The following is a 22,176-nucleotide window of genomic DNA, read 5'->3' as shown; positions in this document are numbered from 1 at the left end:
AGTTCTTTGCGCCCATAATAGAGTGAATGGTCTAAGGGATGACCCTCCGTGAGGGCTTGGTTGCCGCTGCAGCGAGTAAAAGCGTTGAGGTGATCTTAGTATCTAGGGGCTTAATCGTGGTTAGGGACCTTCCACTGGACCAAAGGGTCTAGGTCTATAATTATTAAAGAGATTTATCACTTGAATCCTAGAGCTCATTGCAACTCTATTCGAGTGTGAGGTTGAGAGGGTTATCTAATCTCTCCTCCGGGACATGTATAGAGTTAGGCATAGTTGACCTTAGATTTGGGATTATGTATTTAAGGATTTCCACGACTCACCATCGAATTAATTAGGAAGCATAATAGATGGTTCTTGCACTTGAACGATTGTACTAGGCGGAGCATTATCCGAGTACCCCATCTTTATCGATTGCCTTACCTCCTCCTTTACTCGTGCTCTCTTACTTGTTGTTTTTACTTTTGAGAATTGGATCATTGTCACACTTATCACTACTGATATTTCACATAGTAAAGAAGCAGATTAAGTGTTTTTATTTCCTACTACCTGTGGATTTGATACCCGCTCATCCGGGATTATTACTTCGACAAACCCGTGCACTTGCGGGATATACACCAGGGGATCTTGTCAATGTGTGTGTGCAACCTCCCTATTTCGAGATCTTGTAGTCCAAGTCAGGTAAGCACAACCCTGAGGACCACATCTTGAGGCAAGTCATGCTACTTAGTCATCCTCGGCCTTGAAGTGGTAGAGATTCACCTTGTAGACTCTCAAGGATATTTCTTCTTCTGTTCAAACAACCACCGGTCATAATACACTCTTTTTTTTCATCAGACTAACATGAACTACAAATCTACATGACCTAGAACTTTGCACATTCTTATCTACACGGTCATGCTTTTATAACTTTTGGCTGGAGGTACACTCTGGTTAGGAGCAAGAACCCCTATTTACTTCACTAGTAGAGCAAAGGAGCATTGTCCTTCTTATTTATCAAATTTACAATATTCCCCTTTTTTATATTCTTTATTTTTATATCCTTTTTTTTTTACCATGTTGAGAAAAAAACAAAGAAAAAAGTCCTTGAGAGTCTATTACAAGAAATGTCTAACAAATCAAGGCATGAAACCACTCAAATGGGTTAGCAACTAAGAGGGTCATGAAGGTTATCGCCTTCCCTAACCTAGATGTTCAAAGTTTGACACAGGGGATAAGTGCAAAGAATGCCTAGAATGGCATGAAGTTTTTAAGAGTGCAAGGTCATGAATAACTTAGTGTCTATCATGGTTCTACACTATAATGCACTTACAATAGAAGCATGCCATCCTTGGTTCAACAATCCTGCAAAAAATTTGAAAATTCTATAAAATTCCCCACTTAAGTTCACAAAAACTAAACATTCTCATGAAAGCACACCCAAACCCACTTAGAGTTGTACATTGTCCCCAATGTACCTAAGTCAGCACAAATAAAGAATAAACTATGAAATTAAAAGAGGTGAGTTCATGAACTTCCCCAAATCTTGAAGTGTGGTTTTTGTGGATTAGTGGTTCGGGGTGATCATGCACAATCCAAATAAAGAGTGGAGAGAAAAAGAAAATGTGATGTCCAATCCAACCTACAAGAAAAATACACATTGTATCAAGCATCCATCATGCCCAAAAAGAGAAAATACATAATTTAAAACAACTACCACATACTTGCAAAATAAGATGACACAAAACACAATCAGTAGGGATAAGCCCAAACCAACTCGACTATATCAACAAGCATACAAAAAGGAAAGCTGATAAGTGCTTGTGCGATATGAATGCGAAGCGTTCATTCCTTATGTTGAGCATATACTGTAGGAATACTGTAGCATATATTGTAGCAGCACTGCTCATAGCCGGCCAAGAAACCAGAGAAACAGAGAATCCACACGGACGTGTGGAAATTATCCACGGCCGTGTGGAAATTCCGCACGGGCGTGTGGAGCATCCACGCCCATGTAGTCACTCGATTCTAGATCTATTTAAAGCAGATTTAACCCCGATTTTGGTATTCTTTTCTCCATCTTTTGCCCAACTTGAGAGAGGGCTTCAGCTCGGGTTTCGAGCGGTATTGGCCAAGGTTTTGGAGAGGTTCTATGGCTCTGACATCGTCATTCTTTAGGAAGAAGGTTGGTAGGGGAGCTTCCGTCGAGGCGTATCCTATACCGGACGAGGGAATCCTTAGACGACGAGTATAGGACTTTCCACAAGACCATCGAGATGATTATCGAGGGGGTTTCTTTATGGATTCATTACTTTTACATTCTATTTCTTTGATTGTACTTAGCGCCATGGAGAGCTAAACCCCTAGTGGGTACTCGGGTATTGTGAACACTAGGATGTATTTGTTTCTTTGAACCTCTTTATTATGCTTTCAATAAATTGATGTTTATTGTGAGTTCCAACCTTGAATGCTTGATTGTATGAACATTTCCCCTAGAGTGACAGTAGGGTTTAGAGTTCTTGTTGGTAACCTTGTGAGTGAGTGACACATCACGAGCGTTAGACAAAGCTATGTTGGATAGGGTTGAGAGGGTGAGTCGAGAGGTACATGAGCGTCCCCTTTCCCCTCCGGCGTGATAGATTCTACCTCCGTTCCTTGAGTTATTTGTGGCCATAATAGAGTGAATGGTCTAAGGGATGAACCTCCGCTAGGGCCTAGTTGCGCGTGCAATGGAGTGAAGCGTTGAGGTGATCTTAGTATCTAGGGCTCAATTGTTGTTAGGGACCTTCCACCTGGACCAAAGGGTTAGGTCTATAATTAGGAAGAGATTTATCACTTGGAATCCCTAGAGCTCATTGCAACTCTATGCGAGTGCGAGGTGTTGAGTTTGTTCGATTTCTCCTCCGGGACATCTATAGAGTTAGGCATAGTTGACTTAGATTTGGGACTATGTAATTAAGGATTTCCATGACTCACCAGTGCATTGATTAGTAAGCATAATAGAGGGTTCTTGCACTTGAAACAATTATCCTAGGTGGAGCATTATCCGGGTACCCCATCTTTATTGATTGCCTTACCCCCTTCTTGACTTTTGCTGTCTTACTTGTTGCTTTTACTGTTGAGAATTGAATCATTGTCACACTCATTATCATTTATCTTTTACATAGTTAAGAATCGAATTAAGTATTTTTATTCCCTACTCCCTATGGATTTGATACCCGCTCACCCAGGATTATTACTTCGACAAACCCGTGCACTTGCGGGATATACGCAAGGGGACCTTGTCAAAAGTGCAGCTAAGAAAAGAAAAGAAACAAGAAAGGAAAATAAGCTCTCAATTCCAATCATCCCAGTCGTTTGTGGAAGCGGGGGGTGCCAAGGTATTTGGTAAAGGGAGACAGTATAGAAGGGCGATAATGATCTATTGCCCATGTAGAAGTTCTTGCTATCCTTGAATAAGATTGGAAAAGTCTATGTGTCTCGAATCCCATGAAGTTCATGTTGTAGTTCAACAATGTTCAGTAAACGATCAGTGTGTGGTCTTACTTGCCCTACTTGTTAGGGTGTCAGTGTATTAGGTTCCTCATCAGAGGTAGATGAAGACCTCTTGAGTGGTGAAGACGTAAGTGGATCCTCAGCGTTACCCAAGATCAATGGCGAGAAAGGTTTGAATCTTGAGTGAAAGTGTACCACTAACCTTTTCCATTAAACGAATGCGACCTAGTGCATTCATGCCACTCACTAATCATGTGATGTCTGGTCCGGAGAAGATGACCCCAATGGTAGATGCTGATTTTAGTGAGAAATGCATTCAGCTACAACATAGGCTAGGTTGATGGGGTAGTGATTTATCATGCTGTACATGATCAAAAAATCCATATGAGATACTACCCTCAGTGATCGTCAAAGATCGGCTCATCAATGGATGGATCTAATGATGGGAGGGTTACGGAGAAGAGACACCTTCTTAAAGTCTTGGCCGGCTACTTGTGTGATAGTTCGCCAAAAATATCTTGGTTCAACGTGGGAGGGAAGTTGAGTGAGAGACCTAATTCATGCTATTGAGAAAGCCATTGTCATAGATACCCAAGTAGTTAGCGAACTCTCCATAGCTAATGGACTTCGGCTCACTATAGACTTGAAAAGTGATACCACCAAGGTGGCGAAAGCCGGTGTAGGTATGATTCACTACAAATGTGCTCAAAACCTCCAATGTGAGCTCATGATTTACTGGTTCATCAATGTCAAAGACTGCAAGCCAATAATTGAACCCCACCAACTGTCGCACTTCATAGGCCAAACACTATTATTCAAGTACCTCCCAATCAATGACATTGGTTTGGGAAAATGGTTTTGTTTTTAGAATATCATAACTCTCTTTAAAAGTCTCCTTGTCAAAGTGAATTTCCAATGAAGAACCCGCTGCTGTTCTTGCACATTTGCTTGAAAGATTTTTGATTGTTATTTGTCCTACAACCATATAAACAAAAATCAAGCAATGGCAAAGTCCTTAATTACAAGATCGGCATGAATCAAGCAATAAATTTAAAGAGTAAATTGTGAGGAAAACAACATGACCATGATTCATTATTGATAAGTGCTTGTGTGTTAAGAATGCGAAGTGTTCTTTCCTTACAATGAGCATTACTTTTATCAGGTTTAAGCGCTAATACATGTGTATTTGTGTTCTTTTGTGCAGGTAGGGTTGTGAAGTTATGTTTTAAGAAAAGAAGCCAAAAGTAGATCGCGAATGCACTATTTGATGAAATCTTGGAAGGAACAAATGCGAAGACACAAGTTGGGCTCAAAGATACGTGAATGTGTGCCAACCTCCATGTATTCAAGCAATTATAATGAGTTAGAGGGGCACAAGGGCAGTCACATTTGCGTATCCGGACTTGTACATTGATAGCAAGATCTTCACCAATGAACCCGTTTATTGAAGAAGCGATGTGATCCACGGCATAAACATGTGCCCGTTTATGTTGCCTCGATGAAAAAGTGGATTCGGAATGTTTTTTTGGCGAATCTCTAGACGACATAACTGCAGACAACTCACTATAGTACTTTCGTTCACTGACCACGGAAAATCGAATTCGAGAGAAATTCACACAGGTGTGTAGAAATTCCACATACCTGTGTGGAAATTCCATAGGGGCGTGTGGACCATCCACACGGCCGTGTGGATGCCCGATTCTAGCTGTTTAAAAGCCGCGATTCAGCCCTGATTTCTGCACCTTTTCCCTCATCGTTTCTTCCACCTTTCACCATCTTTGGAGGCGTCCGCGGTTAGGGTTTGGAGATGCTTTGGCAAGGCTTTGGAGAGGTTTAACGGCCTTTGATACCGCGTTTCCTTTGGAAGAGAGCTATTGGGGAAGCTTTCGTCGGCACCGATCTGGCAAGGTGTGCCGTAAGTTTGACGATGGAACCTTTGAAGAAGACACGGCCAATCCACAAGACCTTCGACACGAACACAGGGGGGGTTTTCATTCATGGATTTCATCTCTTTACTTTTGATTTCATTATCTATTGTATTTTGCTACATGGAGAGCTAAACCCCTAGTGGGTACTTGGGTATTTGTGAACCCTAGGATGTATTCATTTCATTGAATCTCTTTATTATGCTTTCAATTAATTGATGTTTTTGTGAGTTCCAATCTTGGAGACTTGATTGTATGAATACTTCCGTATAGTGACACTAGGGTTGAGAGTTCTTCTTGGTAACTCTTGTGAGTGAGTGACACACCATGAGGGTTAGACAAAGCTAGATTGGAGAGGGCTGAGAGGGTGAGTCTAGAGGTAGCGGAGCATCCCCTTTCCCCTCCGGTGTGATCTATCCTACCTCCACGTTCCAAGAGTTCTTTGCGGCCATAGTAGAGTGACTGGGCTAAGGGATGACCTTCCACTGGGGCTTAGTTGCGAGTGCAACTGAGTGAAGCATTGAAGTGATTTTAGCACCTAGGGCTTAATTGTGGTTAGGGACCTTCCACCTGGACCAAAGGGTTAGGTCTATACATAGAAATAGGGTTTATCAATTAGAATCCCTAGAACTCATTGCAATTCTATAAGAGTGCGAGGTAGAGAGGTTATTCAATTTCTCCTCCGGGACATGTATAGAGTTAGGCATGGTTGACTTAGATTTGGGACCATGTATTAAAGGATCTCAACGACTCATTATTGCTTTAGTTAGAAAGCATAATAGGGGGTTTTGTAGTTGAAACGATTGTCCTAGGCGGGACAATATCCGGGTACCCCATTTATTGTCGATTACCTCCCCTATCTTTTACTTGCATCTCCTTTATCTTTTCTTATTTTTATTTGCATTGAGTTTGTTTTCACATCACTTTCAACATATTTTCATTCTAGTTAAATAGCAATTTTGGTGGTTCTAAGCATAATTCCCTGTAGATTCAACTACCCTCTCACCGGGGTATTATTACTTTGACACCCGTGCACTTGCGGTTTACACGCATATTCAGACGTGTCAATTATACACCATACCTACAATTTTCACATGCCCCCTCTCATTTCCACAACCCAATGAAGCATGGAAGTCATTATCATTCAATGAAACCAAAGCAAGATAATGCAATTAACTAAGGCTTAACAAAGGGTATAGAAATTTGAGATATAAGCCAAAGGAAATACAAGAAAGGTTTCATGAGAACTCCATGCTTACAAAATAAATGATAAAGTCATAAATTACCAACTCACATCAAAAAACAATACACAAACATGGAGTATAAACTCATCCAAGCTAAAGTAAACAAGAAGATAAGAGCAATGAGCTTACCTCACAAGGGTGGACGAAAAGAACCAAGAGGAAGTTGGTAGAACTTAGAGGAAGAGGTTGTAGACCAAAACTCCAAATTAGCCAAGAAGATAGAAACAATGAAAACACCTTGAAAGCTTGAAGAAAATCTGAATGTTTGGGAGTTTAAAGTGGTTTTGAAGAGTGAAATTGTGTCATGGGAGTGGATAAGAACAAGATGAAGGTCTTAAAGAAAGGAAGAAGGGACAAGTGGCAAGAATTCTACCACTTGTCACACGATAGTAAAAGTCGGGGTGGCACACCAACCACACATTCATGTAAAGCTTTGATCGCGTAGCCAGACACTGAGCCTCCACACCATTCTGGCAAAGGTGTGCGGGCTGTCATGTTGGTGTGCTTAGAATGCTTCAAGAAAAGCCTCTCAAATATAAAAATTTTGTAAAAATTCAATTCAAGGCTCACTTAGAAAACAAAATACGAAACTCCAACCACAACATGTAAGATCATTAGCTAAAATGGGAGCGAGACAATGACGACACGAACAACGAAAAAAAGGAATGAAAAAGAGAAAGAGCTCAAAATTCAAGCAACAAAAACGAATGACTAAAATACGAAAACAAAAGCGTATGGGAATGTAAAAACTTGGGTTACCTCCCAAGAGTGCTTGTTTAACATCACGAGCCTGACGTTCAAGTGTTGCAAAAATGAAGGTGGTTTAAAGGAAGAGATTTTACCTTAAGCATTCATGGGTCTAAATGATGATCTAGCCGATAAGTTCAATGAAAGGAGAGAATCAACATTGCGGATACCCATCTTTGATATCCAAAAAAGATTGGGAAGTGGCAAGGAATGGCCGGCCCAAGATGATAGAAACTTTGGTGTCTTCATCCACATCTAGGATGACAAAATCGGCCGGAAAGACTAACCCGCCCTCCCTCACTTCGACAATGACATCACTCATGACACCTCGTGGGCATCTAACAGATCGATCAGCAAGCTATATAGTGATTCTAATTGGTTCCAAGTCTTGAAGGCAAAATTAAAGGAAAAGTTTGTTGGGCATTACATTGATGCTTGCACCGAATCTTTGAGGGTCTTTTCTACAAGTGAATCCTCAAAATGACATTCCACAATTAGCCCACCAAGGTCTTAAATTTCTTGGCTAGCTTGCTTTTGTATAATTGATGAACAATTTTTCTCCAAGGGACACGTGGAGGCTTCCTCTAATTTTTTTTTATTTATGAGCAACTCCTTCATGAATTTTGCATATTTTGGCATTTGGGAGAATACTTCAATGAGAGGGAGGTTGATGTTAACTTGTTTAATCATATCCAAGAAGTTCTTGAATTGGGTGTCCTCCTTGTCTTTCTTGAGTCTTGCTGGGTATGGGACTTTTGGTTCATGCTCCTGCACCAGTCCTTCTTCACTTCAAAGTTCATTCACCTGACCATGGCTGTTATTAGCTTCTTCACCATCAATGGAAGTAGTGCCTCTCACCATGTTCTTCATCTTATCATTGGATGCCTAGTGTTTTTCCGAACCTCAACTTTCTTGCCACTCTATAAAGTGATAGCTTGCAAGTGCTCTCGTGGGTTCGTCTCAGTGTTGCTAGGGAGACTACCTTGGGGTCTTTCTACTACGGATGCCGCAATTTATCCCACATGCTTCTCAATACTCTGAATCCGCACTTGCATATTTCTTATGGTTATCTCTAATATGGTCAATCTAGAATTTCTGATCTGCATGAATTTTGCTAGACGTCTTTAGTAGAGAACTTACGTTCAACCTTTTGTGCTTGCGATTGTTGTGTTTGGAACCCTGGTGGTTGTGGAAATTTTTTATGGCTCTGGTTCCCCCAATTGTTCCCTTCTCCATAAGTTTCATAGTTCATGACTTGCTTGGCACTTGAGCTTGCCCATTCAGATCTTTCAGAAATAAGTAGACTCACTTGCTTTGCCAGTGCCTCATACTTAGCAACCAAGATTGTTTTGTCATTCACCTGATGGAACCCTCGAGTTTGAGTTATCTTTGTCCTGGACCCCCAATGAGACTCATTCTTTGCCATGTTTTCAATCAGTTCTTCAGCATCATCAGGATATTTACTTCTTAAAGAACCATAAGTTGTGGCATCAATGAGTTGATGGATTTGGTAGTTCAACCCATTATATAATATCTGAACCCTCATCCATGTAGCAAAGCCATGGTGAGGGCATCTTTATAGGAGGTCCTTGAATCTCTCATGAGCTTTAAAGAACATCTCAAACTCTCTTTGACTGAATGCTGAAATCTCCTGCCTCAGTCTTGTAGCTTTACTTAGAGGAAAACATCTCCCAAGAAACTTGCTCACCATAACTTCCCAAGTCTTGATTGAACCCGGGGTAAGTGATGTGAGCCATCTATAAGCATTACCCCGCAAGCTAAATGGGAATAGGCGAAGTCTTACGGCATCATCAAACAACCCATTAACCTTGAATGTCGAGCACATCTACAAAAATCAAGACAAATGCTCATTCGGATCCTTATCAGCTAAACTATCAAATTATACTGTGTTCTCTATCATTCCTATCAGTCTTGCCAAATCAAAGTTGCCAGCATTGATAGGAGGTGCTTACACACTAAACTCACCCCAATGAATTGTGGTTTTTTATAATATGATAGGGTTCTCCTTTTTTCTTCCATAGCAACTGAGGCCTCTTCCACCAATTTGACTGATCTTGATGGTGAACCCTCCTGAATTGTACTCAAACTTTGGTGCACGGCTCGCTTAATTTCTACGTTCGGCTCTACTAACAAAGTGGGGTTTGTATTAGTCATACACAAAGTACCTTGAAAAAGAAAATACAGTGAGATAGATCAGTCAATATATACAAACGATAAAAAATGAAAACAAGAAAAGATGGATAATTAAAAATAAAAAATGGAATGACTAGATTAATGAGCCAAAAGTTTTCCTAGTATTCTCAGATGATCCCCGGCGACGGCTCCAAAAACTTGATGGGTGAGTGCATGATACGTGATTGCTTCCCGTAAGTGTACTGGATCACCAAATAATACTATATGAGTGACACAGGGGTTGTATTACATGGGGAATGGAAGTATTATTGCTCACTTTTCATCTACTTTCTAGCCTACAAATTAATATAAGTGGAGAGGAAATAAAACAGATAAACTAACTTAAGCTAATCCTATGGCCAGGTAACTAGCACACGGGTGTAAACAAACAAGGGAGTATCAAGCACAAGAAAGAAGTGTTTGGACAAGGAATCCACCTAGAGTTGTCATTAAGTCCCAAACTAGGTATGGTTTAAAGATGTATTGACGATATTTTAGACCTAGAGACCTCGTGAGTAGATTAGCTCCAATCTCTCATTGACTAACCCCTGATCCCATACGAATGTCAACCGGAATCTCTTCGGAATCAACACACCTATGATCGCATTAAGTTCTAGGAGTTCTCTAATAGGAGTAAACCTACTATCCTTCATCTTAAACCTAGTATTGGAGGGCTACCAACACCCGATCTCTCTGCGTGTCGGCACAAGCATCCCCTTTCAATCTCTCCTAGATTTAGTACGCATGAGTAGGTCACATCTATGAATACAACTCATAATAGAATTATAGATTTCTACATGAATGTAATTCTAAGCATCAAAGCACGAAAGATTGAATCTCAAACAACCATCAAATTAAATAAAGAATGACATCCCAAGTTCTTACACAAGATGAACCCTAGGATTCATCCAAATCCAAACACAACAATAAATTAATCCCTCATGATAAGAGACACTTATACAACATAAAAGGAAGACAAAAACATACAACAAGTAATGAAAACCCCCTCTAGGTCGTGATCCCCTTGAATAAATGAAGCTTCGAATGGTGATGTAATGGTGGCTTAGATCTTTACTCCAACTCCTTCTCCTTTGCTCCTCTTCCTCTTGGTGATGATGTGTGCTCGTTTCCCACAAGGATCGTCGCTGGAAGATGGCCAAAAGGCCTCAAGAAATTGTGGTGGTGGCAGCCTAAAAGGGCAAGAAGAAGTCTCCTTCCTTTACCCTCAAAATGTGCTTTTATACACACTAAGTAAAGGTATACCGGGGTCAATCTCAGGGTCAATAAGGGGGTCATTGAGGCGGTATGGCTTAGCCAAATCTCTTGGCTCCATGTACTACACTTATAATCCCGGGGTCAATCCCGGGCCGTATTGAGGCTGTATGAACTAGAACACTTTTTGGCCTGAAAATTCTCCAAGTGCTACTGATGGTCGCTATAGTGATTTAGCTACAATGCATCTATTACAGATACTCGACTCACGAGTATCTACTCTCGTGAAATATCTCTGCGATACTTCAAGACCTGGTTTTCTTCTCTTTCTCGCCCAAATCATATCCTCGTATTCTCCATGGCTCTTTCGTGCCCTGCCAAGTGAATAATACTCGATTAAGCATAAAACAAGCATCGATTTCTACAAAAATACATTCTAAGTGTACAAAATACATATACTAAAATACATACATTTAGACACTTATCAATACGCTAAAAAGAGAGCACCTGACTCAACGGCCGCAAGTGCACCGGTTGCCAAGTAATAACCTCTCGTGCAAGTAGGAGAGGGTCGTATTCCCATGTGCCCCAAGATCTACTATTACTTCCTTTTGGCGATCACTATCTAGTCAATCGAAACAAGGTTTTTGTTCACATATATAAAACTAAAGAAAATAAAGCATGCAAACAAGTAAAACAAGCTAAACAGCACAATCCCAAGCAAAAGCAAAGAGTAAAGAAGCCAAATAATAAGCAAGGCCCCCGGGCGAGGATTCCCCCAGGAGAAGACTAAGTAGAGATGATGAAGAACATAAAAGCATAAGGTTGGCCTGGTTTTGGTCCGTTAGACTTGGATGTTGACTACCCCAAAACCTCCATGGTGTAGCCCTAATCCAATAGGAGTTCCTCCATCCGAAAGATACCCCTGAGATATTTTTGGGAATAGAGAATATTGGTTAGGGTTATTCTAATGCACTTTTCTGCTAAAATAACCCTAACCCCACTGGGGTCTACCAATACCCTGAACCTCCAATGTATTAATACAATGAATCTGCCTTTAATCATCACATGACCTAATACATGCTCATCCAGCCAAACAAGTATCATTCATAATCAATTCTACGGAATTCATCCTTTGTAGAACGAACAAGATAATGATAGATTAAAATCAACAACACAAGGTACACATTCAATTAAAGCAAATGAATATCATCCATACAAAGTCTCCTCCAAAGGTTCACTGAGAGCTCGGTGACCTTGGGGGTCTAGTTCAACATAGCCAAAGGAGAAAGCTCAAAATAAATCTAAAGCATAGCAAGCATGATCAATGAACTCCCTCTTGAAATTTTGGCTAGAAGTCGGTGATGAGAACTTATCAGATCCATGCCGTTGAGCTCCTTGATGCTCTCCTTGACTCTGCCCTTCTTTTCTTCTTCAAATGCTCTCCAAACTGGACTCCTATGATGAAGAATTAAACTAGGTGTGCTTGGAGGAGGATAGTGATGAAGCTTCTTTCCAAAACCCTAATAAAGGTTATATATACTCGAGTGGGTGTGCGGGTGGTTGTGAGCATAAGAATGAGGCCGCACAAGCATTATTATGGTTGAAAATGGTAAAATCTGAGTCTCTGCGGGCTGTGTACGGGCTGCACATGCGCCCTCACATGCTTTTGGCTACCTTGTGTGGCCTAGTGTGCGGGCCGCACACTACGCCGCATAACCCACTGGTTGGGCTGTGCGGGCATTGTACGGCCTGAACACTGGCCGCAAAGCTGTGTGGTTAGTACAGTACCCACGTAGTGTTCTGTGAACTCCTTTTCAGGCGCCAGTTTGCATCCAGAGCTCATGTAAACTTTTGTTCTTCGTTAATCTTCTCCGAAATGACTCAAATATGGTTCATCCATGCAACTTTGGTCCCTTGATCTCCTAAAACAAAATAAATACATCAAATGCACAAAATGGCATTGAAATAATAGCTAAAGTTGCATGAAAGTGCATAGACTTTACAAATAAAATACGATGTATTTGGGCACTTATCATCTATGTAGTCGGTGTCTCAAACACTAGTAGCCCATGTGAGAATTGGGGGTCCCAGACTGACATTGGATGTGCTTTTTCTGATATGGGTGCAGGACAGACAAAACAAGCTGATTTTGTTGGGTAGAGCCGTTGATATCAAAACAACCCATACAGTAACACTTACAATTCAGGTTGGAGGAATCACTCAACCTTTTCATGGAGCCAACTTGGACACGGGCAAGTGGCACAAGAATATCCTAGGTCCCCACAACAGAATGTTCAACCATCTCCTCCTCCTCCGGGATCTTCTAATGAGCAAAAACAACCTTGCATATGTGTACCAAAATTACCAATGTTGCATGTAATGATAAAACTTTAGGGATTTGTCATCTTGTTCAGCATGTTCTTCTACAACACTTCCGAGCATGATGTATCTAAAATTACAGCTTTACTATCCTCGAATTTCCTCTTGTTGGTCAAGAGGTCCTTCAAGAACTTCGCATAACAGGGCATTTGTGACAATGCCTCCACAAATGGGATATTGATGTGCAACTACTTGAAAAGGCCCAGAAATTTCTTGTACTGCTCATTATTTTCATCAATTTTCAGCCTTGAGTGGTAAGGAATTCTTGGTTTATAATGTGGGGGTACCACCTCCTTCACTTTACCGTTTTTCTCAATTTTTTTGTCCATGGGTGGTTCATAAGCAACTTTCTCAGTTTGAAGCATACTCTCAAGTTCGTGACCACACCTCAAAGTGATTTCTTTTAGCTGTTCCCTTGGGATGGTCTCAGTGTTACTAGGTAGACTCCCTTGAGGTCTCTTTGAAAGTGACTTCATAATCTTTCCCACTTGATTCTCCAAGTTTTGTAAAGATGCATGTGGTTGTGAAGTGTAGTTTCAACGCCATGAAAGCGTGTGTCAGAGGATTGGATGAACTTAGTTAATGCCTTTTCCAAATAAGTCATCTGATTCTCTAGAATTAAAACTTGATTGTCCAAATTCAAAGTGACGTACCTCTCCTTACCTCACGGGGGCTCATAGATGAAGGTTTCCCTCTTACCCATAACCTGAAAGCATGATGAGCATGGTCTTTTGAAGGTAGAGGGAGAGTTATCAAGTTTTTTACCGCACATGGGTTCATCACCACGCTTCATCTTCCAGATCATCTTCTTCATGATTCCCGGGGTAGGTTTCATCTCATCCTCTAGACCAAGCATCATTACGTATTCATTCTCCATGCCTTGGTCTAGCAGCCCTTTATATGGGTCTAGATTCATCATTTCCTGCACATATTCATCAATTAATTCATCAGTAGTAACAAGGAAATACAAAGTGTCATCAAAATCAAGAGAATGTTGCATGGCTTCAGTGAGGCAGTATATTAACTTGTCGTCACCAACCCTCAGTGTCAACTCCCCACCATCCATATCAATCAGAGCTTTGGAAGTGCACAAGAACGGCCTTCCAAGTATCAGCGGAACATCGACATCCTCATGAACATCCAACACTACAAAGACCACAGGAAATATTTACTTGATAATCTTCGCAAGTACGTCTTCAATGATTCCCCTCGGATGCCTAACCGTTCGGTCCACCAATTGAAGTGTCAACTGAGTGGGTCTAGGCTCTCACAAACCTAGCTTTTGAAAGAAGGTGTAAGGCATGACGTTGATACTAGCCCCTGAGTTCGCCAATGCCATTTCTTCACCCATGTTACCAATGTTACATGGAATGATGAAGCTTCTGGGGTCCTTCTTCTTATTCAGCATATTCTTTTGTAACACCGCTGAATAAGAGGCATCTAAGATCACCGATGCACTCTCCTCCAACTTTCTCTTGTTGGTCAAAATATCCTTCAAAAACTTTACATACTGAGGTATTTGAGACATTGCCTCCATAAAAGGAATGTTGATGTCCAATTTCTTGAATAAACCCAACAACTTCTTATATTACTCATCATTTTGGTCATTCTTCAACCTAAGATAAGGGATTCTGGGCATGTAAGATGGGGTTGCCACCTCTTTCTACTTGTTTTCTCTCTTCTCAACGTCCATGACCTCGAGTGCTTCAATATTGTTTTTCTCACTTGGAAGCCTACCCTCAACCTCATGACCACTTCTTAAAGTGATTGCCTTCACATGTACTCTCTGATTGGTTTCAGTGTTACTAGGCAAGCTTCTTTGTGGTCTCTTCGATAATGAATTTGCAATTTTCCCCACTTGATTCTCTAAGTTGTGCAATGAAGTGGTGTGGTTACGATGTGTAGCTTCAACCGATTGAAACCTTGTATCTGATGACTGAACGAATCTCATTAAAGCTTTCTCTAAATCGGTCATCAAAGTTTCCAAGCCGGAAACTCGGTTAGCAAAGTTTGGCGATTGTTGTTAATGTTGGAAACCCGGTTGTGTTGTGGCCTTTTGTTGCCCTTGATTACTTCATGAAAAATTGGGATGGCTTCTCCACCCTTGGTTGTAGGTGTTGCTATAAGGATTGCCTTGTCCTTTTCCTGAATTACACTCAAAGTCTACTAGTTCAGTTGGGGCTGAAGTAGCAATCGAAATAGGACAATCGGATGGCATATGCGAACCCCCACAACCATCACAACTTGTGATTGTGGCTACCCTTGGTGAAGTCAATGTATCAAATTTCTTGCTCAATGCCTCTACTTGTGCTGCTAAAGATGTAACCACATCAATTTCATGGAGTCCGGCCACTTTCTTCCTTTCTCTTGCATTCCATTGGTAGCTATTCAAACCCATTTCTTCAATCAATTGCCAGGCTTCTTTGGTAGTCTTGTTCCCTATTGTACCTCCTACGGCAGCATTTAGAAGTTGTTTGTTACTGGAGCTCAACCCGTTATAAAATGTATTAATGATCATCCACTCGGGGAACCCATGTTGTGGACACTTCCCAAAAGGTCCTTGAATTGTTCCCAAGTGTCAAACAAATTTTCATGGTCCATCTGAACAAATAAAGATATCTCATTGTGAAGCTTTGCCGATTTTCAAAAAGGGAAGTACCTTGCAAAGAAAGCTCTGACCATTTCGTTCCATGTTGTGATGGAAGCTCTTGCCAATGAATGGAGCCACTGTTTGGCCCTTCCTTTCAAAGAGAATGGAAAAGCCCTCAAGCGAATTGCATCATCAGAAACCCCATTGATCATCAACATGTCTCACACTTCAAGGAAGTTCTCAATATAATTATTTGGGTCTTCATTAGCTAACCCATTAAACTGTGCGGACTGTTGAACCATCTGAATAAAGGCTGGCTTCAACTCAAAATTCTTGGCTGTTACTAGTGGCCTCATAATGCTCAATTGTGTGCCATGAATAGTAGGTCTAACAAAATCAGAAAGTGTTCTTCATTGGTCTGCTTGTTCAGCCATGTTTTTAGATTCTTCACCCTCTATTTTAGCTTAATGATTCTGTTCTTGTACAGGTTCTTTACCCCATTCTACGAAGTGTTCGTTCAAGTTCAGGATCTCCTTTAACCAATGTCAAAGGGTTCCCTAGAGTTATAACCAGGAGCTGCAACCAAAGAAAGAAAACAAATCATAATGATGGTAGAATAAGAAAGTGTGAAATAGAGTAAATGATGAATAGCTAAAATAGCAAAGTGCAAAATGTTTCTAAAACACTTATTCCCAAGCAACAGCGCCAAAAACTTGACACACCCCTTTCGTGTGACCTGCAATTGCACGGGTTTGTCGAAGTAATAATACCCCGGTGAGTGGGTAGTCGAATCCACAGGAAATAGTGATTAGAAACACAAAGATTGCTACTTAACTAAAGTGAAAATGAATCAATAGTAGTGTGAACAAAATCAATATGCAAAGAAATAAAGAAAATAAGAACGAGAGGTGCAAAAAAATTAGAGGAAAGGCAATCAACAGAAAGTGGGGCACCCAGACATTGCTCCCCCTAGGACTATTGCTTCAAGTGTAAAACCAATTATTAAGCTCCTGACTGATGCTTAATGAATCATGGAAATCCTAAAGTACACGGTCCCAAACCTATAATCATCCCTGACTAACCCTACACTATGCCCTAATAGAGAAACTACTTAGTCTCAAGACCTCACGCTGTGTATAGTTGCAAGAAGTTCTAGGGATTCCAAGTGATAAACCCTATTCCCTAATATAGGTCTAACCCTTTGGTCCAGGCGAAAGACCCTTAATCACAATTAAGCCGAAGCATTAAGGATTGCTTCAACGCTTCACTTTATGCTCACGCAACTAAGCCCCAGTGGAGCTCCTCTCTGAGCAATTCACTCTACTGTGATCGCAAAGAACCCTTGTAACATGGAGGTAGGATGAATCACACCTAAGGGGAAATGGGATGTTCTGCTACCTCTCGACTCACCCTCTCGACCCTTTCCAATCTTTCTTTGTATGACCCATATTGTGTGTCACTCACTCACAAGGATTACCAATGTAGACTCTCAACCCTAGAGTCACTCTAAGGTAGAAATCATTCAACAAGCATTTAAGATTGGAACTCAATTAAAGACATCAATCAAAGAATTGTAATAAAAGGTCAATGAAACAATAACAACCTTAGGTTTACAAGTCCAACTACCCTCGAGGGGTTTAGCTCTCCATGGAGCAAGATAAATCAATAATAAAATCGAAAGTAAAAACATACAATACATGAGTAAAACTCCCTTAGCATTCGTGTCGATGGTCTTGTGGAGTAGCCTCATCCTTTTCAAAGGTTCCCTTATCAAGCCTAGGGCATACCTCGCCGGATCGGTGCTGATAAAAGCTCCCCAAATAACTCTCTTCCAAAGGAACTCGCTGTCAGAGACCGTAGAACCACTCCAAAAACCTTGCCAAAGCCCCTTTAAACCCCAGCTGCAGGCCTCTCTGACAACGCCCCTTGTGTGTAACCCACAAGTAACGGGTTTGTTGAGTAATAAATCTCAGGTGAGTGGGGTATCATATCCACAGGGAGTAGGGAGTAAAAATACTTAAATTGCTACTTAACCACATAAAAGTGAACAATGATAGTGTCGATAAAATATAATGTAAACAAAGATAAAAGAAGCAAGAATGAGAGGCACAAGTAAGTGAGAGATAAGGCAATCGATAGAAATGGGGTACTCGGACAATGCTCCCCTAGGATTAAAGTTGCATGGAGTTTTAGGGAATCCATGTGATAAACCCTATTCCTATGTATAGAGCTAATCTATTGGTCCAAGCAAAAGGGCCCTAGGCACATTTAAGTCCCAAACACTAGAGTCACTTCAACGCTTCACTTTGTTGCTCGCGCAACTAAGCCCCAGCAGAGTTCATCCTCTAAAACTTCACTCTATTGTGCCTACAAAGAACTCAAGGAAATGGAGGTAGGATAAATCACACTAATGGCGAAAGGGAACGCTCCGCTACCTCTTGACTCACCCTCTCAACCCTCTCTAATCAAACAATGTTTAACCCTCGTAGTGTGTCACTCATCTACAATGGTTACCAAGATAGACTCTTAACCCTAGTGTCACTCTAAGGGAGAAATCATTCAACAAGCATTCAAGATTGGAACTCAATTGAAACATCAATTAAAGAAAGCATAATAAAAGTTCAATGAAATAATAACATCCTAGGGTTTACAAAATCCAAGTACCCATTAGCGGATTTAGCTCTCTGACGTGTCCGAATATGTGTGTAAACCACAAGTGCATGGGTGTCGAAGTAATAATTACCCCGGTGAGTGGGTAGTCGAATCCACAGGGAACAGAGCTACTAGTACTAACTTTTTCTCTGCTTTCTAGCCTAATGATAAATGGAAATGTGTGGTGATCTAATGTGCGAAGAAATGAATACCGGAGACGAATATGCAAAGGTGAAATAGATGGAGATCTCAATTAGTAAAAATGGGGTATTCGGGCAATGCTCCCCCTAGGATTCAGGTATTAGGTACCGGATAAGCAAAGTGTTTCTATGAAGAGTAAGTTAAGTCGTGGAAATCCAAATATAATCGAATCCGGCCTCCCGATCACCGATACTAGTCTCCTACGAGGTCCCGTTGGAGAAATCTCTCAATCTCACGCCTCACACCAAATATGGTTGCATAGAGCTTAGGGAACGGAGATAGAATACACCAATTGGAGGGGAAAGGAGATGCTCACTATCTCATCACTCGCCCTCTCAACCCTCTTCAATCTTGAGGTTCTAACCCTAATGGAGACCTCTCTCTCACCAAGGTAACAAATCATGCAAACCAAATAACCAAGAGATCAATAAGGCAAACAAGCATTAGACAATCAAGATTAAAACTTAATCAAACTCGGATTAAATGGAAACACTAAGCAAAATCCACAAAAAGATGAGAATCCTAGGGTTCACAAGCCCAAATACCCTTTTAGGGTTTTAGCTCTCCATGGAGAAACATACAAAAACACACCATCAATGAATGAAAGTACATTAAAAACCATAGAAATAAACCCCCTTATATATGAACTGATGGCCTTGATGGAGAGCTTCGACGTCTTGAAGGACCCACTCCGAAGCTAGGTTCACCGGTAGCTTTCTTGATGCTATGACGGAGGAGGAATCGATCAAAGTTGGTGATGAAGCGCGTCCAAAGCTACAAAGACCTCCTCTCCAAACCCTAGCCGTCTCACCCCTCAAGAGCCGCACAAAAGATGAGAAAGAAAAGGGCAAAACGGCTATTTATAGGCCTTAGACCGCGTCTGTCACATGCTACAGTACTTTTCACAAAACGAGGTCCAAACACTCTTCTCTTGAGGCCACATGTCCGGGCACACGTCCATGTGGTAGGCTATAAAATTTTTCTTCATCGACGTATCTTTGAGAGGTCTTGCAATCTTCACAAATAGAAGGAACATGAAGATGTGGCTGCCTTTGTGCCCTTCCAACTCATAAATTGACTTGAATCTTCTTGGAAGTTGGCACACATCTCAACGTTTATGAACTCCTCTCGTGTCTTGGTCCTTGAATTGAATAAGAACTACCAATATTGTGTCTTTATAGCCCATCTTTGCTTCCCTTTTACTCTTCAAGGCATTCACAACCTATATGCATAAAAGAACACCAAATACACAATATGAGACATAAACCATGGTAAAAACGATGCTCAATGCATGTAAAACATATATAAAAATATGTCTACTCAAGTACTTATCACTCTCCATGGAATCGAAAATAAAAACAAGTGTTCCATAAGAAAACCCCCTTGGTAGTTGTGTCGATGGTCTTGCTGAGTAGCCAAGTCTTCTCCAAAGGTCCCTTGTCCGGCCTAGGCCACATCTCGCCTCATCGGTGCCAATGAAAGCTCACCCAACAACCTTCTTCCAAGTGAAGCGCTGTGTTGAATCCTTAGAACTACTCCAAAGGCGTGCCAAAAGCCCCTCTTAACCCTAGCCGAAGGCCTCCCGAATGATGGATGAAAGTTGGAGAAAAGTGGAAAAGAAGATCCCAAAAATCGAGCTGAATCATGGCTTTAATAGGGCTGGAATCGGGAATCCACACGCCCATGTGGATTTTTCCCACGGGCTTGTGGAATTTCCTCTAGGGCGTGGGGAATTTCTACATGCCCGTGTGGATTCTCTAGAAATCCTATTTTTGGCCGGTATTGAACAGTAACTGCTACATTATTTGCTATAGTGTTTGCTACATTAACTTGCTACAATTCTCGGCTAAAACACTCCCAATTCCACGCTTTTCATTGTGGAAATATAAATACACACACGTTTATGCCATAGATCGCACATCTTCTTCAATCAAAAGCTTCATTTTCGAAGGTCTTGTTATCAATTCACAAGTTGGGATACGCAAATGTGATTGCCTTTGTGCCCCTCCAACTCATTGTAGTGACTTGAATTCATGAAGGTTGGCACACATTCACGTATCTTGGAGTCCCACTTGTGTGTTCGAGTTTGTTCCTCCCAAGATTCCACCGAATAATGCATTTATGATCTACTTTTTGCTTCTTTTCTCAAATACTTAGCTTCATAATACTACATGCATAAAAGAGCACAAATACACATGTATTAGCGCTTAAACATGCTAAAAGTAATGCCCAAAATAAGGAAAGAATAATTCACATTCTTATCACACAAGCACTTATCAAACTACCCACACTTAAGCTTTTGCTTGTCCTCAAGAATCAGTAACATATTGAAGCATAATTGATGTAAATATTGAAAGTGCTCGGCCTTAGGTTAACCAAAGCATGCAAGGAAAGCATTCTACAAGTAAGGGAAATTTCAACACTAAATACGAAAAATCAATGCCCTAGCTAAAAAACTCGAATCAAAAAGGACAACAAACCTGAAATCGTGTAAGTGTGTGTAAACTCACTCAATTCAACCCAAAGTATACTCCTCAAAGTTCTAAGTATAAGGGACTTATTTTTCTACAAAACATGACAATATAAAAAGATAGTAGTAGCTTCACACATCCTCTAAGGTAGCCCTTTCTCAAGCGGCTGCTAAGGTGCCTTTCAAACTTTCGAGTTGGTAGCTCTTTCTACCGGGGTGGTAGCTTTCACTCATCCCATGAGATAGCTCTTTCTCTTATTAGGGCATAACTAGTATCCGACTTATGAGAGTAGCTTCATACTTCATAGGTGGTAGCTCTTTCCACCCAAAATGCACAACCAAACAATAAATTTATTTATTTTATTTTATTTTATTTTTCTTTTTTTCCATTTTTTTATGAAAATAACACAAGAAACAAAACTAATTAGTCCCTCAAACAACGAACTTGAGTGTCCAAAATTGTTTAAAGAGTGAGTAGTGCAAAAAGTATCAATCGGGCACAAATTCCTAAAAATTCAAGAACAAACTAGAGCATGAAAACATTCAATGTTAAAATTCTCCTAAACTCAAGAATACAATCATTGTAACTAAGGTGAACCACCATTGGCTACGTGAACATATATGTTAATCAAAATTTATATAAAGGACAAGTGCAATGTGAACTCCCCCACATACTTAAGATGTACATTGCCCTCAATGTACACATGGAAGCACAATAGAAAGTAAATCAATCAAGTATATATGTGGGAGTGGCAATTGAAACAAGACTCCCTTGACTCCTAGTGTTGCGTTTGATGGAGCTAAATCATTGAGGGTAAAGTTCCAATGGGTTGTGAAGCTCACACGGCCCACATTGGCTCTGTCCATGACTAGTCCTCATTTCCCATACTAACAAGACCATCTATACGCATACACAAGGGGTTTCAGTGAAGTTCAATAAAAAAAAACAACTCAAGTATATAAAAGATAAGGCAATGAAATACAACTTGAAACAAAATAAAAGATAAACTCAGAAGGAAGATCCTTTTTCAGTGTACAAGTACAAAATAGAATGCAGAAAGTAAAGAAGAAAAATAAAAGCACAAAGTA

At 40.7% G+C, this 22,176-nt stretch overlaps 2 non-coding genes across 2 annotated transcripts; both read left to right on the top strand.

Annotated features, from left to right (window-relative positions):
- The first annotated feature begins 8,943 nt into the window (after positions 1 to 8,943).
- LOC120266042 lies at positions 8,944 to 9,050 on the top strand. Its single transcript, XR_005537885.1, has one exon. It is a non-coding gene; the product is annotated as a small nucleolar RNA R71 (small nucleolar RNA).
- Positions 9,051 to 15,702: 6,652 nt separating this feature from the next.
- Positions 15,703 to 15,807, top strand: LOC120266167. The gene has a single exon (XR_005538010.1). It is a non-coding gene; the product is annotated as a small nucleolar RNA R71 (small nucleolar RNA).
- Positions 15,808 to 22,176: the final 6,369 nt, after the last annotated feature.

Source organism: Dioscorea cayenensis, chromosome 7, assembly GCF_009730915.1.
Source record: "Dioscorea cayenensis subsp. rotundata cultivar TDr96_F1 chromosome 7, TDr96_F1_v2_PseudoChromosome.rev07_lg8_w22 25.fasta, whole genome shotgun sequence".
Classification (NCBI taxonomy): Eukaryota; Viridiplantae; Streptophyta; class Magnoliopsida; order Dioscoreales; family Dioscoreaceae; genus Dioscorea; species Dioscorea cayenensis.
Note: the sequence above shows the minus strand (reverse complement) of the source record. Positions and strands in the feature narration are given on the sequence as shown.